This window comes from Gouania willdenowi, chromosome 10, assembly GCF_900634775.1.
Source record: "Gouania willdenowi chromosome 10, fGouWil2.1, whole genome shotgun sequence".
Lineage (NCBI taxonomy): Eukaryota > Metazoa > Chordata > Actinopteri > Blenniiformes > Gobiesocidae > Gouania > Gouania willdenowi.
The window spans coordinates 5,224,834-5,242,005 of NC_041053.1; positions in this window are offsets into that span (position 1 = coordinate 5,224,834).

Consider the following 17,172-nt stretch of genomic DNA (forward strand, 5'->3'; position numbering starts at 1 on the left):
CTCTGTAAAGTTCCTGGTCTTATAATAACGTCATAACGTCCCAGGAACTTGATGACACATAACCAAGCCCTAAAGCACCAGACTGACATGTTGAGTCTCAATAGACTCACTGCAATTTCTAGGATAGGAACAGTAATCCTGACGAGACAAGAACATGATATGTGAAAGCTGATTGGCTGTAATCTCCAAAATGGTGATTTCCACATATTGAGGGATATTTCATGTGTTTAAGGCTAAAAGTTAATATAAAGGTCTCCAAGGACATTTCTTACACAAATTAGTAACAACGTTTTAGTATTCAGCTTTAGACCAATTAAAAATATAGAATAGGTAAGATCAGTTTGGACGCTGTTGAAACCTTGTAAAGCTGCTTTATCAGTGTATATCAGCTATTTATTTATTTATTAGAGGATATGCCCCTTGAGATGGAACATCTCGTTTTTGAGGGGGTCCTCAACTTACATAAGATGACAGATACAGCAGAGCAGACAATACAGGAATTCAGTATTTCAAAAATAATAAATACAACAAAATATAGATAGACACACATACACACACACCCACACACAAACAGTTTACATTTGCCAGTTGTTCAAAACAGTAAATATTTTATACAAAAAATAAATAAGTAATAAAAGTGATATCATTAAAGGTAGCTATCTAAAGATAGTAAGAGCTTTCATTAGATTATATAAATCAAAAGGTTTAGGTTACATAGCCTATGATCAAAAACACTGACAGATATTCTGGAGATGGACAAGAACATTTTTAAACAGAGACAGAGGTTATACAGCAGATCGGTAATGAGAGAATGTTCCAGTCAAGTGGAGCTTTATATTTGAATGAAAATTTACCGACTTCTTTTTTGACTCTAGAGACTACAAGATATGGTTGATCAGCATGACGTAAACTGTATGACAATCTGAAAGGAATTATATATTGTTTTAAATAATCAGGAAAACTTAAATTAATACATTTAAATATAAATAATAGCCAGTGAAGCTGTCGTCTAGATGCCAGAGAGAGCCATGACAAATGTTCAGACATTTGGCAGTGGTGAGTTCTAATGGGACAGCGGAGGATAAATCTACACAGACTATTGTCAGTGACATTAAGTGGTTGGAGAATCGTGGCAGTGGTGTTTTGATAAATAATATCCCTTTAATCAAAAATGGGAAGAATCAATTGTAAAATTATCCTTTTTCTAACTGAGTAACTAAAACAATTAACTGATTGATAAAGCAATTTTAAGCGATAAGAAATTTTGTTTGTAGTAGTTTGTATATGAGTTTTAAATGATAGTGAGGAGTCTAGTCATAGACCAAGATATTTAAACTGATCAACAACTGGGACTGATGACAAATCAGAAAAAGTAAGTTTAATCTCATTGGCTGAAACTGGGCGAACCCGCTTCTGGAACAACATAAAATTTGATTCAGAGTTATTGAGTAATAGTTTATTAGATTGTAGCCAGGATTGAACTGCATTAAAGTCATGCTGAATAGAGTGATTAATATCAGAGATATTGGATTTTGCAGAATAAATCACGGTGTCATCAGCATAAAGTTGGATGTTACAGTCATTGCATGCAAAAGGGAGATGATTAATAAATATTGAAAATGAAAGTGGGCCAAGAGAAGAACCCTGTGGAACACCTTTCTCAATAAATGAAATTTCAGAGTAGCTGCCATTGTAAAATACACACTACTGCCGATGATGAAGGTAAGAATTGAACCAGAGGAGCGAAGACCTATCCAGGCCTATAGAATGAAGCTTGTCTAAAAGCAAATAGTGATCGACCATATCAAACGCTTTGGTGAGATCTATAAATAAAGCACCAGTAAGCAGATTATTGTCAAAGCCAGAAAAAATATCATTGGTAAATTTTAATAAAGCAGATGTAGTAGAGAAGTGTTTTCTAAAGCCAGATTGAAATGGAGACAAGTGGTTATTGGTTGAGAGGTGTTCAGATAGTTGATTAAAGACTATTTTCTCATAGACTTTAACAATACTGTTAAACATAGAGATTGGTCTATAGTTATTTATAATACTAGTGTCACCCCCTTTATGCAGGGGGATGACCTTTGCACATTTCCAGGCAGAGGGAACTTCACATGTACTAAATGATAAGTTAAACAGATCGGCTAGAGGAAAACATAGAACATGAGAGGCAAGCTTGATAAACTTGGTCTCAATGCCGTCTGGACCAACACTGCTATGAGAAAGTTCATTTATGATCTGCTCTACTACAGCTGGGCTTACCCTACTGAATGAGAAACTGCTGCAAGATGGAGCATCAGAGGAAGAAAGTGAAGCATAGGGAGGAGAATGGACCTGTGGAAGTTGTGAAATATGTTGGCTAAAGGCAGAAGCAATCACACCAGAGTCATTAGTAATTACATCATTAATAAGCATATTATGAGTTACAGAGTTAGATTTACCTGATAATTTGTTTATTTGCTTCCAAAACTGTTTAGGTTGTTTAAAGTTATTTGTAAGACTGTTTTTGTAATATATTGCGTGGTACATATATTTCGCAGGTGTCGATATACATCCCAGTCAGCAGCAAGCTTAGTGTGATTAAAAGTTGACCAGGCCTTATCCCGTTGTTCTAAACAGACTGAGGAGTTCTCCATTCACCCAGGGAAGATGGCTTCCTTTAACTCTGATTTCTGTAAATGGAGCATGAAGATTAATAACATTTAGAAGTTCAGAGGAAAAATAGTCCCAAGCTTCATTTATGGAAGGTATTAAAAAAAAGTTTGTCCCAGTTAATTTTTAAAATATCATTAATAAAGTTTTCACTATTAACCATTTTGATCTACGAACTTTAATAATTTTTGGGGGAGACGTGGAGGTTTAATTTTCCATATACAATACACAATACAGTGATCGCTAAAACAGTCAGAAAACACACCAGAGTCTAAAAAGCGCTCAGGGTGAGTTACTAAGATCAGATCAAGAAGAGATTGTGATGTGGGACTAATTCTTGTAGGGTCAATAATCAACTGGGAAAAGTTTGAGCTATTAAAAATGTTTGGCTCAGATGCAGAGGAAGGAGCCAACCAGTTTATGTTAAAGTCACCCAGTAGTAGTGTTGTGTTCAAGACCACACTATCCCAGACCAGAATGCACCGAGACCAAGCCAAGCCGAGATCGAGACAAGCCGAGACCGTAAACATTTTTTTTTCAATTTAAAAAAATATATAAATAAATACAATTATGACAAGGTTCGACAGTTAAATAACATTCTCTTTTTAATTTTAGATTATTTTAAATACATTTGACGAACAAAAAAGGTGCCTGCAAAAAAATAACTAAAATATTAAAACTACTACTGCTACTGGTAAATTTACAATTATTCTACATATTTGAAAACAAGATTTTTATGTCAGCTGAATGTACAGTAAGTGTTTAAAAGTATTTCTGCCAAGAAATAATGATTCTTGATTCTGATTCTTTGAGTTGTGCAGGTCAACAGCTCACAGATTTCACAAGATCATTTTTTAGTTTGAAAAAGCTTTTACACAGGTTATTTTTATTAATTCACTTAGTTGATATAGTTTAATATGGTTACTGTAATGTAACTAGGATATTCAATTAACAAAGGTTTCCAACTCTCAATACTTTCTAGGAGTTTAAAGTCTCTCTTAACAGGTTGACCATCTAGCAAGAGACTGACAGAACAGAGGGAGTATATATATCCTCCTCCAACCTGACGAGGGAATGAGGAGCAGCTGTGGAGAGCAGGAAAAGTGGGCAGGCAGGAAAACATGGACAGGAACAGGCAAAATCAAGGAACAGGGAGTGAATAAGGAGGTAAACCATAACTAACTAAGCAGACTCATGACAAATATAAGACCTCTTTACGGGTATTTGAGTCATTCGGGCTTGCGCAACTTGTGGTGATTTTGCGCTGGTGACGACATAATCCAAGATGGCGGCGGCCCGGACTACAGCCGACACTATGTAATAAAAGCCTTAAAAGACATGGATATAATGAAAAGAGTGGAAGGACAGAGGCATAAACCTGCTGACACACACGAACTTATTAAACACAGACGGACCTCGGTAAACGGAACAGGCTTCTCTGACACTAGGACCCAGAGGCGGAGTAAGTGCGTACTGCATTCACAGGCTGTAATATCACCAGTTTATCATTTTACCAGTTGTTAGAGCTACTGTGTGTACCAGGGAGATAATATTTATTACTGGTGATTGTTTTCTGGAGTTTTTACCGGTGATTAGTTCATATCTCCCTTGCGCTCCGCGGTCCAAACTGACACCGTAGCCAGACACACACACACACACACAAGTGTGTCACACACATTACTCAGTCACATTAAGGAAGGTTGTGTTCATTATTCGGGGTGGATTAAAAAATGAAAAAAAGATTTTTTTATCCCGTTCTTCTCCGTGTTATTATCACATTATAAAAAAGTTTAAAAATAGCAGGAATTAGTGCTGGTCTCGAACGGTCTTGAGAGAAAATCCCGAGTCCGAGACAAGACCGAGTCAAAATGCTTCAGAGTCCGAGACGAGACCGAGACCTGTAAAATTTGGTCTCGAGACCAAGACCGGTCTTGACTACCACAACACTACCCAGTAATATCATCTCATTATTACAGCCTAAGGATGAAACTGTAGACAATATATTTTTCACGGAATCAGAAGGGGAGTTAGGAGGTCTGTAAATATTAGCAATTATTAATTGTTTTATTTTCATGTAAAATAACTTTTACAAACAGACTTTCAAAATGCACTGGTTTTTCTTTTGGGTGAATAAGCAGAGATTGAAGATTAGATGCTATAAAGGTGGCTACGCCGCCGCCTCTAGAGCCTCGGTCTGCTCTGTACAAAGTATAATTCTCCAGATGAACATCATTGTCAGAGATGCTAGAAGAAAGCCATGTTTCAGATATTGTATTAATCCTAGGTTTATTGTAAGTTATCCAGGCTCTCAATTGGTCGATTTTAGGAAGTAAGCTTCTAATGTTCACATGAATCATTTTAAGACCATTAACCATACTTAATAAAAAAGAAAATATAGAAAAAAAAAATAAAGCGATTTACAACAAATAACAGTGAGAACAAACAGTCAAGAGCACTTATAATCATACATACACTTCCACACCACCACACAATCACACATACATACATAATACATAAAACAAAAAACAGCAACAAAAACAAAACATAAATCTCAGTCTGCAATATTAAATTAGGGAAAGTCTTCTTAGACTAGATAGCATACCAAAATGTATATCAATCAATGACATAGGATTAGTTAGAGAAAAAATAAATAAACCCTAATTAATGTAACAGAAACAGAAACTACTCAACCATTAATATTATTGACTTTATAACAGTCAAATCTGCTGCTCCAAACAGTCAAATAGACGGGATATGCATCACGTGATTAAATCACGACAGCCACCGTTTACGGCAAACAGAGAACAGTGTGCACAACAGTCAACAGTCAGCCGCAGCAGTTCAGAAACTTAAATATAAGTGACACGCAGAAAGAAGGTTTACAGACCAGAGTCGTGTGGATCGTTTGGATACGTTACGGATGTACACCTCCACCTCATCAGGAGAACGGAGCAGTAGGAATTTGCCGTTGTCTGCATGGATTCGAAGAGTAGAGGGATAGACCCAGTTGTACTGTATCTCCAGGTCACGGAGCTTCTTCTTTGCGGCATTAAATGAGCGGCGTTTCTCCATCAGTGCCACACTGAAGTCAGAATATATATGCACTCTGGCTCCATTGTACACAAGCTCCTTCTTGTCGCGGGAGAGATGGAGAACTCTGAGCTTATGCTGGAAGTAAAGGAACTTTACAATGATTGGCCGAGGACCTGCTTTGGAATCACGTCCGATCATTCCTGGAGATCGATGTGCCCTCTCGATGACCAAAGGAGAAGGGAGGTTTTCTTTACCAAAGAGTTGAGTGAGGAACTGACCGGCAAAGCCGATCATGTCCCGGCCTTCGGAACCCTGGCTTCCAGCTCACCGACTTTAGCACCCATCGACACGAGCGACTCTTTCATAGAATCCATGCTGCTTTGAATGCAGTCCAGTTTAGAGTCAAAGTGAGACAAATCATTTTTGAATTGCTGTAGGGCATGGGTGTCAAACTCTGGCCCGCGGGCTTTGGCCTGTAGTGTAATTATATTTGGCCCGCGAGGCAATCCCAAATGACTACTAGAGCTGTCCCGCCAGTATTATAGACAAATCCGGCAAAACCAGGAAGTGTACAGCGCATTCACCGCTAACACTACAAATCCCATAATGCACTGCTGTTGTTTTGGCGCGTCAATCAGGACAGGACCCAAACGCTCAACTATAAACGGACAGTAGTCATAGCGACTTCACGCTACAACTTTCACAATGAAATAAAGCTGCTGTGGGATAAACGGTGCTGATGAGGGTAGGTTGTTACTTCGCGTTTATTTTATTATTTTTGCCGACTGTGGTTGTATAATACCTCATATATGTTGTTAAGATTATGTTTTGTAATGTTATGGACCTGTTTTGAATTTTATTTGTGAGCTAACTTTGTGTTTTGGTACTTTTGAGAAGTCTGCTAATAACTGCAGTTAGCTAACTAGTGCCTCGTGTAATGACGTCATTATCACGTTATTTGTATTGAGCAGCTATTTTATTGTGCTGTTTGCTTCTGTAGGGAGCCAGGTGTGCTGCTTTTAATGAAGACACTAAAAAAGATATGCGTTTTGTGTCTATCGCAGTAAAGTGATCAACTCCAAGCTGAGTCCTGTCTTCACTTAACGGGTGGCTGAAGAGTTCGCAGCTGTTACACAGGGTTCGGGAGAAGATGCGGGAAGAAAACTGTGCAGGTGAGCTAACTGTTTATCACTGTATCATACATCAGGAATCACTGTGTGGCAAAGCCCTAAAGATGGAACATGTTATCAATCAATCAATCAATCAATCAATCTTTTATTTGTATAGCGCCAAATCATAACCAATGGTATCTCAAGACACTTTACAGTAGAGCAGTCTTAAGGACGGACTCTTCATTTTATGGATACACACATATGCATATATACGTATATACACATACATATGTATCCCACACCCAACATGAATTCATCATGGCGGCAAGGAAAACCTTCTGTTAAGCAGCAGGAACCTTGTGTGGATCCCATTCCTATGATGAACAGCCATCCACGTTATGCTGTGTTGGGTGTGTGCAGAGGAAAGGGTGGAGACAGAGTTGTTGAGACTCTGTAACTCCACACTGAGGATCCCACGGACCTGCAAGACAAAAGCCAGAAGGAGTACAAGAGCAAACACACAAGGGAAGAAGCAGACATAGAGGGAGTGTTTGAGAGAGGAATGGGACCCTCTCCGGTCCCTCTCTAACCTAAATGACCTCTCTCTTAACGCCCTCTCCAACCTCTCTCCAACCGAGCATGCCAGACCCCCCCCCCGGCAGTCTATGCCTATTGCATCTTAACGATGAGCTATGAGCTGGTTCCTAACTAAAAGCTTTACCAAAGAGGAATGTTTTGAGCCTAACCTTAAAGGTAGAGAGGGTGTCTGCCCCCCGAACCGTGGTTGGTAGATGGTTCCAGAGAAGTGGGGCCTGATAACTGAAAGCTCTTCCTCCTATACTACTTTTAGAGACAAATGGAACAACGAGTAGGCCAGCATTTTGAGAGCGTAGTGTTCTGGGGGGATTGTATGGCACTACAAGCTCCTTGAGATAGACTGGTGCCTGTCCATTTAGGGCTTCCTCTGTTTTGACCACAGCAACACAAGTAGTTCACTTTATAAGAGCCAAAGGTCTGAATCTTGGTTTAAGTCTTTTCTGGAGGAATGTGATTCGGAATACGCAGACGCGTATCACACAGAGGTGAGATGGTTAAGCCGAGGAAAAGTACTGAACAGATGTTTCGAGCTGCGTGAGGAAATATGTCAGTTTCTGGAAAGCAAAGTGAAGGACACAGCAGAGCTCCGGGGGCAAAAGTTTCTGTGTGAGCTGGCCTTTCTGTGTGACATCACGAGCCATCTCGATGCACTGAACCTGCAGCTTCAGGGGCGGGGGCGCATCATCACAGACATGTACGCTGCAGTGAGGGCTTTTAAAACTAAACTGTGTCTGTGGGAGAATCAGATGCTTCAAGGAAACCTTAGCTATTTTCCCTGCTGCCAAACCATAAAAAGCAGATCTCTACCGCCGTGTTCCCATGCGCACAGTTTACTGAAAAACTCAGTGTACTTGGCGCTGAGTTTAGCCGGCGATTTGCCGACTTTGATGTCCAGAAATGTAGGTTTGAACTGCTCAGTAATCCCTTTGCAGTTGATGTGGAAAACGCACCAACCAACCTCCAAATGGAGCTGATTGACCTCCAGTGTAATGACACGCTGAAGTCAAAGTATGATGCTGTGGGCGCCGCACAGTTTCCACAGTTCATCCCTGACACAATGCCTCAGCTCCGCACCCAAGCTGCTCAGATGCTCTCCATGTTCGTCAGCACTTATCTATGTGAGCAACTTTTCTCCTCTATGAAGATGACCGAAACATCTCTGACGTCTGACTGATGAACACCTTTACTGAGGATTTCCTCAGCTCAGAACCTGAGCCCAGACATTGATGAACTAGCATCCAAGAAGAGATGCCAGGTATCTGGTTTGGACACATCAGATTAGATCAGTGTGTAGCAAACAGAGCAATAATTACCCTTTTCTTTATGCACTTTTTCTTGCTACTCCAAGGCATGGGCTTGAATGGTTGATTGATTTATTTTTGTTGTTTAATTTTTGAAATTATTAGCCTGCGGAAAAAGTTTATTTTGATATTTAAATCAGAAGGCTGCAAATAGAAAAGAGGCATACAATTTTTATTTAAATTTCATTAATAAATCAATGCCATTGATGTGTTTTTTTTTATTTGAAATTCGATTTTGCATGGCTGCACTATTGTATTGATTATATTGTATAGTAATAAGCGTTGCTCGTTCCATATTCAATGTTAAAGCAAAACATGTTTGGGTCCATATTAAAATGTTCATTTGTTCAATGTTGGCCCGCGACTTTGTTCAAGTTTTAAATTTTGGCCCACTGTGTATTTGAGTTTGACGCCCCTGCTGTAGGGTATCGATCAAAGTTTTGTTGGTGACTGCATCCATGCCTGAACGAGCAGATGTAAGAGGCACAGGTAAATGGAGCACGTTTGACTCTCAAACTGGGACCAAAACGGAAAAAAGTGCTCAAAAATAACAAAGAAAGTGGCAAGATGTATTTAGGTTGAGTGGATCACTGCATTATCAGCGACAGACTGAGATAAATGGAGAGCTCACACCAGCCCTACTGCACTGTCAGCCAGCTTGCTATATTTGACCTGTCAGGTTCAGTTTCCTCCTGCAGACACACAAAGCATGAGGATCAGACAAATCCTACTGTTGTACATCAGCAACGGTACCTCAGCTTTTACTCTTACATCCAGTCTTTTACTGTAATGTTTCACTTTTTTTAAACCATTTTTCATTGTGTTCAATGCTTTCCTCAGCGATGATCAAAGCTGTCCAAACGAGGAGAAGGAGGAATCTTCTTCTGGTTGGAGCTGGACCTTTGTCTGATGAGCGTGTTGATCATCTTTCTTACACTTGTGGTCTTCGTGGCTCCAGGATGTTCGCATAAGCTCTGCCCTCTTTTAAGTGACTTACTCGAGGTGTTGCAACCTTATGTCAGCCTTACGTACAAGTCAAGAGCTCCCATACAAAACCACTACAACCAATTTAAAAGCTTATAACATTGTGTTTGGTGTTTGTTGTTGACAAGTTTCATATAGTGTTCTGAAGTGAATTCTAAGGCTGTATTTTTGGTTCCAATAAACATGTTTTTATTCCTCTCTAATTTATGGAGAATTAACTTCCGATTGTAGGAAATCATATTAGTGTATACCACATTTCATTAATACCTAGTAGTGCAGCAGATTAGTAAAAAAAAATCGGTCACTTTGGTAAAAAGCATGAAATTTGGCAGACATACTTTCTAAGGGAAACTACTGTGGAAAAATTCAAAATGGCAGCCATTTTTCAAGATGGCCACTCAAAAATTTAAGTTGTGGTTACTATATAACCAAATTAATGCCGCTATACGCTGGGTTTGGAATGGTCCAATGACAGAATAGTTTTCAACTGTGCACTTAAAATCTGGCGTGTTTGTTTCTGAATGTTAACTCAGTGAAATTGTTTAATTGTTGCTATTCATAAAATGTGAGAATTTTGTTTATATTTTTTTTCTTTAATGTCATTCTTATTTTAAGGCACTGGAGTATTGCTTTTCATGAGCTGCTGTTCACTTTGTGTATTTAATCTACAATATAAGACTTTTAAATTTACTTTTCCAAAATTTTCAGGATGCACCTGTAAAAATCCAAGTTGCAGTTTTAAGCCCAATCATTCAGAAAATGTAAAGATAAAACTTGTGTGTTACATTCTAGTTTTCTATTTATTTTAACAGACCTATATGGCTTCATCCACAAGGTGGGACCAAATCATTAGGCTGTCAATAACCACATGGTTTGGTCCAGTCCACTCCAAACTCCATGTCTTCATGCAATTCAAAATGTGTTAAAGGATTAGTTTTGTCTTTGGCCAATATTTCTACAAAACAATAAGCCACCTTCATCAGAAGGTTTACAGAACCTAGCAATATTTGAACAGTTTCACTGTCAGTCACAATTCCGTTTAGCCAACATTTTTGGTACATCCATCTGTACCCATGGCACTGACCAGAAATCTTCATTTGTTGTTCAATAAACTGTGCTACCTCAGCCACATCAGTTTTATCCTTTCGATGCCAGAGCCTCTTTTTGCTTAGTATCCTTTTTCAAGGGTGCGTTTACTCAGCAAAATTCCATGTGAATTTGCAAGCAAACAAAGTATTTCATCATTTGTAAATCCCCGTCTAAATTAGTCTTTGATAGTCTTATCATCTGTATATGACCTTATGATCTGTATAAATCTGTGAATGGGTTTGGTCCAGAATACATCAGTGACATGTTAGTCAGGTATGAACCCAGCAGGTCTCTCAGATCTATGGACACAGGTCAGATAGTGGAGCCCAGAGCTCACAGTAAACATGGTGATGCTGCTTTTAGTTGTTATGCTGCAAAGAAGTGGAACAAACTGCCAGCAGAGCTGAAGTCAGCATCACATGTGAACATTTTTAAATCAAAGTTAAAGGCACTTTTTTTCTCTACTGCATATGATTGAGAGAGAGATTTTTTGTCATGTTGTTGATGTCATGATGATTTTAATTGATTTTCCTGATGATTTTAAATGAATTTAAACAATTGAATGTTTTATCATGTAAAGCACATTGAGTTGCCTTGAGTATGAAATGCGCTCTACAAATAAATTTGCCTTGCCTTGCCTTATCAGCCATCTCTCAGTGTCTTCTCACCACATGAACAAGCTGCTGTAAATGTGTTTAAGTATCTCATAATTATGACTTTTTTCTCATAATTATGACTTTCTATCTCATAATTATGACTTTGTATCTCATAATTATGACTTTTTATTTCATAATTATGACTTTCTCATAATTATGACTTCATTTCATAATTATGACTTTCTTTCTCATAATTATGACTTTCTTTCTCATAATTAGGACTTTTTAACTCATAATTATGACTTTCCTTGGTGATTTTTTTTTTTTTTTTAGTGGCGGAAACGGGCTTCCATATATTTGAACATGAGTAACAGATGTTATGAAAAAATGATCCTCTACCACATCTAACCATTACCAGATGCTCCCCAGATTGTGTGGAATATCTTGTCATACGAGTGTCTCGTTTTCATTTCTTCCCTCACCCTTAAAACAAAATCCATTCTGGATCCCTTTGAGTCAATGTTACAGGCCTTACAGAGCTTGCGCACAGTTGACACCTGTTAAAGAAAGGAGAAAACCATAAAGGGTACGTCTACATGTATCTTTTTTCCCAGAAAAAAAACTATGTTGAGCTAAAAAGAAAATAAATAGTGGAAAAGATTTTTTTCTTTCACACATGCATAGAACATTTTTGAAAAAAGTGACAAACATTCAACCTATGATGATACAGAAACACTTGCACTTGCACTTTTGAAAAAAATTGAAATCTGTAACCTCAAATATTACAGGCTAATAACACTTAAAATACATTTAAAAATATCCAACTGTGCCTTCTGCTTTGCAAGCTCATTGACCAGCTGATCTTTTGAAAACATGCTAACTTCTGCTTCAGCGTTTTGACTTAGCCAGCAAAACTTTCTCAAACTCTGTGTTTAACACAAGCACAGACTTGTGGGTTTCTTTCCCAATCCATGGGGCCCAGAGATCAAAGCTGGGTTTTACAGAAAGGACATTTTTTTCATGACCTGGGGGAAAAGAACAGAACAAAACAAGAAAAGAAACAGTTAACAGTTTTTTTTAAATTTAACTTGTGTTATATATACAAAACCTTTAGATTAACAATATGAAGAAAAATGTAATACTTGGGAAAAATCCTTGTGCAATCATCTCCTGCTGAACAATGTCCCAAAAAATTTCTACATCAACTTCACCACAGTAGATCTCTGGATGTTTTTGAAGTTCAGGCACTAGAAGAAAAAAAAAAAACATATATATATAGATTTTTTTTTTTTTTTTTTTTTGAGAAAAAAAATTTGTTAGTATTTTCATAATGCACATTAATATTTTTGAAACAGCAATAAATGCCAAGCTCACCTGGTAAATTGAATACTCCTTAAAGCAGGTTATTTTGTTTTTTCTGACTCCTGAAAGTTTCTTCATTTTTTCTTCAATCGTTTTTTCTGCTATCTGTTCCTGTTTTTTCTTATAAGAAGAGTATGATATAATCTTCCCTCTGATGACAGCCTTGCCGGTTTCCCAAAGTAAGGACGGTGATATTTCCAGAGAATCGTTTGTTAATAGAAAGTCCTCCCATTCTTTTCTTATCATTTTTCCAAATTCACTGTCATTAAGTAATGAAGTATTAAAGCGCCACAGAGAGGATAATTTCTGATTAGAGTCACACTTCAGGGTGAGGGATATCGGCGCATGATCGCTAATAATTATAGGATTTATTTTAGAGGACATGTTATGTGCGATGGAATTGTTTGAAAGAAAGAAGTCAATTCGGGAGAAGGATTTATACACAGGGGAGAAGAAGGTGTATTCTTTTTTAGTTGGATTGTTCAGTCTCCATACGTCTCCTATTCCAAGATCATCCATGTAATTCATTATTACTTTAGCAGATTGAGACGGTTTTGTATTTGGGCACTTACTGGATCTGTCTAATGATGTGTTGAGTGTCAGATTGAAGTCACCTACGATGATTACAGATGAATCTGCAGATAGGTCCGATAGCTCCGAAAAAACTCTATGGAAGAATTCAGGGTCGTCATTATTGGGGACATAGAGGTTTAGAATTGTGAAACATTTATTGTAGATTACCATTTTGATAATAATATACAGTATCTACCCTCTGGGTCTATGGTGGAGTTGAGTATGCTGAAGTAGTGTTGTGTTCAAGACCACACTATCCGAGACCAAGACTTGCCCGAGACCAGCATGCACCGAGACCAAGACAAGACCAAGACTTTCGGGAGCCGAGACCGAGTCAAGACCAAGACCGAGACAAGCCGAGACCAAGACCAAGACCATAAACATTTTTTTTTCAATTTAAAAAAATATTTAAATAAATAAAATTATGACAAGGTTCAACAGTTAAATAACATTCTCTCTTTAATTTTAGTTTATTTTAAATACATTTGACAAACAAAAAAGGTGCCTGCAAAAAATTAACTAAAATATTAAAACTACTACTGCTACTGATAAATTCACAATTATTCTACATATTTGAAAACAAGATTTTTATGTCAGCTGAATGTACAGCAAGTGTTTAAAAGTATTTCTGCCAAGAAATAATGATTCTTGATTCTGATTCTTTCAGTTGTTCAGGTTTAACAGGTCACAGATTTCACAAGATAATTTTTTAGTTTGAAAAAGCCTTTACACAGGTTATTTTTATTAATTCACTTAGTTGATATAGTTTAATTTGGTTGCTGTAATGTAACTAGGATATTCAATTCACAAAGGTTTCCAACTGTAACTGTAAAAGTGAAACTTTCTGAAATAAAACTACAAACAAGTTGTCAGCAGTGTAAAAAACATAGAGCTACAGGTAGATGTGAAACTAAATAAAACAAACAAACCCTGGAACAGTCATGTGACAAATTAATCAATTGTTCTTGTTGAGAATTATTATTATTATTCTGGATACAGTGGAAACAGAAACTATAAAAATAATTATATTGTGAACCTGTTTATATTGTGGGGAACATATTGTATACATAAATGTAATTGGAGTCTAAAGACACAAAAAAAAAACACCACTTTAAAAGATAATAGACTAATATAAGACCTCTTTACAATTATTTGACTCATTCTGTGATGCGCGGCGATGACGCGCTGGTGACGACATAATCCAAGATGGCGGCGGCCTGGACTACAGCCGATATTATGTAATAAAGCCTTAAAAGACATGGATATAATGAAAAGAGTGGATGGACAGATGCATAAACATGCAGACTTTCACACGGACACACAAGGACTTATTAAACACACACGGACTTATTAAACACACACAAACTTATTAAACACACACGGACCTCAGTAAACACGGTAAAAGGAACAGTCTTCACCGCTCGGCAGGCACTAGGACCCAGAAGCAGAGTAAGTGCGTCCCCTATCCATCCTTCACAGGCTGTAATATCACCAGTTTATCATTTTACCAGTTATTAGAGCTACTGTCTTTACCAGGGAGATAATATTTATTACTGGTGATTGTTTTCTGGAGTTTTACTGGGATTTTTACCGGTGATTAGTTCATATCTCCCTTCTGCTCCGCGGTCCAAACTGACACCGCAGCCACACACACACACACACACAGACACACACACACACACACACACACACAGTCACATTAAGGAAGGTTGCGGTCATTATACGGGGTGGATTAAATAATGACTAAAGGATTGTTTTATCCCGTTCTTCTCCATGTTATTATCACATTATAAAAAAGTTTAAAAATAGCAGGAATTAGTGCTGGTCTCGAACGGTCTTGACGGACAATCCCGAGTCCTGGCAGCCCGAGTTTGAGACAAGACCGAGTCAAAATGCTTCAGAGACCGAGACAAGACCAAGACCTTTAAAATTTGGTCTCGAGACCAAGACCGGTCTTGACCACCACAACACTATGCTGAAGAGTAACTTTTTGTTGAAAAGAACCGAGACTCTTCTTTGTTTGGAATTGAAACACAAATTATATATTTTGCTAAAATTTGAGTCTGTCAGAGATTTTTCTTCTGATTGAAGTAAGTGAGTTTCTTGAAAGAAAACAATGTCTGCATTTAATCTTGATACATAATCAAATATCTTAATCTTTTTAGCCTGCGAGCGAATGCCACACACGTTCCAGGATATTAGTGAAAAGTGAGACATGGAAAGTAATGGTGATTAGTCCATACAAATGTAAGCATAACCCGAAGTCTGTGAGCATTGGTGCACAGCAGTGTCGTAGAGAGCTTGGATGCAAGATAAAAAGAGGAGAAATACATATCATGCAATATCACCGCAGGGTAAGGGGCTGGATTGAAAAGGTTAGTGAAAAGCACAAACATACTACAACAACAAACACAATCAGAAGAGAAAGGTTATTTTAAGTGTAGGATGGGGAGGGTGGTGTTGTGTGGATGTGAAAGAAAAAGGGTTAGGGGTTGGAGACTCTGAAGCATTTTGACTCGGTCTTGTCTCATTTCATTTTGCCGTTTTTGTCTCTGAAAAGACTGTATTAAAATGCATTTCGTGACGTTAGCTTGGCGCTAGCGTTAGCTCGGTGCTTGTGTTAGCTCACTTGTTAGGGTTCTGCAGGTTCATCATCTTCATTTTCATCTCGCTCCGCCGGGTCAGACTCTGACTGGAACATGTAAAGCTGGATGGACAAGTCTTCTGTTGTTGACATTGTGTAAATAACGTGTGAATAAACTTTTTCTGCGCCGCTTCATAGCCATATCTCTTCTATCAAACTACAAATATGGCCGAGCAGGGTGGAGTTGAACCTGGAGAGGGGCGGGGTATGAAGTGTCTCATTTGCATTTAAAGAGACCGCACCAAAACGAGTTGCTCTTAGAAGCACATCAGAAAAAGGGTAGAAAAGGGGTGGAGCTATAATAATAAGGAATTCAGACCCAAGCATTGCAGTTCCGCTTTATATAGACCACAACTGTATGATTTATATCTAAAAAGGAAGGATTTAAAACCATGATATGTCCCCTTTAAGACTTTTATTACATAGTATCGGCTGTAGTCCGGCCGCCGCCATCTTGGATTATGTCGTCACCAGCGCGTCATCACAAGTTGCACAAGGCCAGAATGAGTCAAATAACTGTAAAGAGGTCTTATATTAGTCTATTTTCTTTTTAAAGTGGTGTTTTTTGTGTGTATTTAGACTCCAATTACATTCATGTATATAATATGTTCCCCACAATATAAACAGGTTCACAATATAATTATTTTTTATAGTTTCTGTTTCCACTGTATCCAGAATAATAATAATAATTCTCAACAAGAACTATTGATTGATTTGTCACATGACTGTTCCAGGGTTTGAGTTTGTTTTATTTAGTTTCACATCTACCTGTAGCTCTATGTTTTTTAGACTGATGACAACTTGTTTGTAGTTTTATTTCAGAACGTTTCACTTTTACAGTTACAGTTGGAAACCTTTGTTAATTAAATATCCTAGTTATATTACAGCAACCAAATTAAACTATATCAACTAAGTGAATTAATAAAAATAACCTGTGTAAAGGCTTTTTCAAACTAAAAAATGATCTTGTGAAATCTGTGACCTGTTGACCTGCACAACTCAAAGAATCAGAATCAAGAATCATTATTTCTTGGCAGAAATACTTTTAAACACTTGCTGTACATTCAGCTGACATAAAAATATTGTTTTCAAATATGTAGAATAATTGTGAATTTATCAGTAGCAGTAGTAGTTTTAATATTTTAGTTAATTTTTTTGCAGGCACTTTTTTGTCCATCAAATGTATTTAAAATAAACTAAAATTAAAGAGAGAATGTTATTTAGCTGTT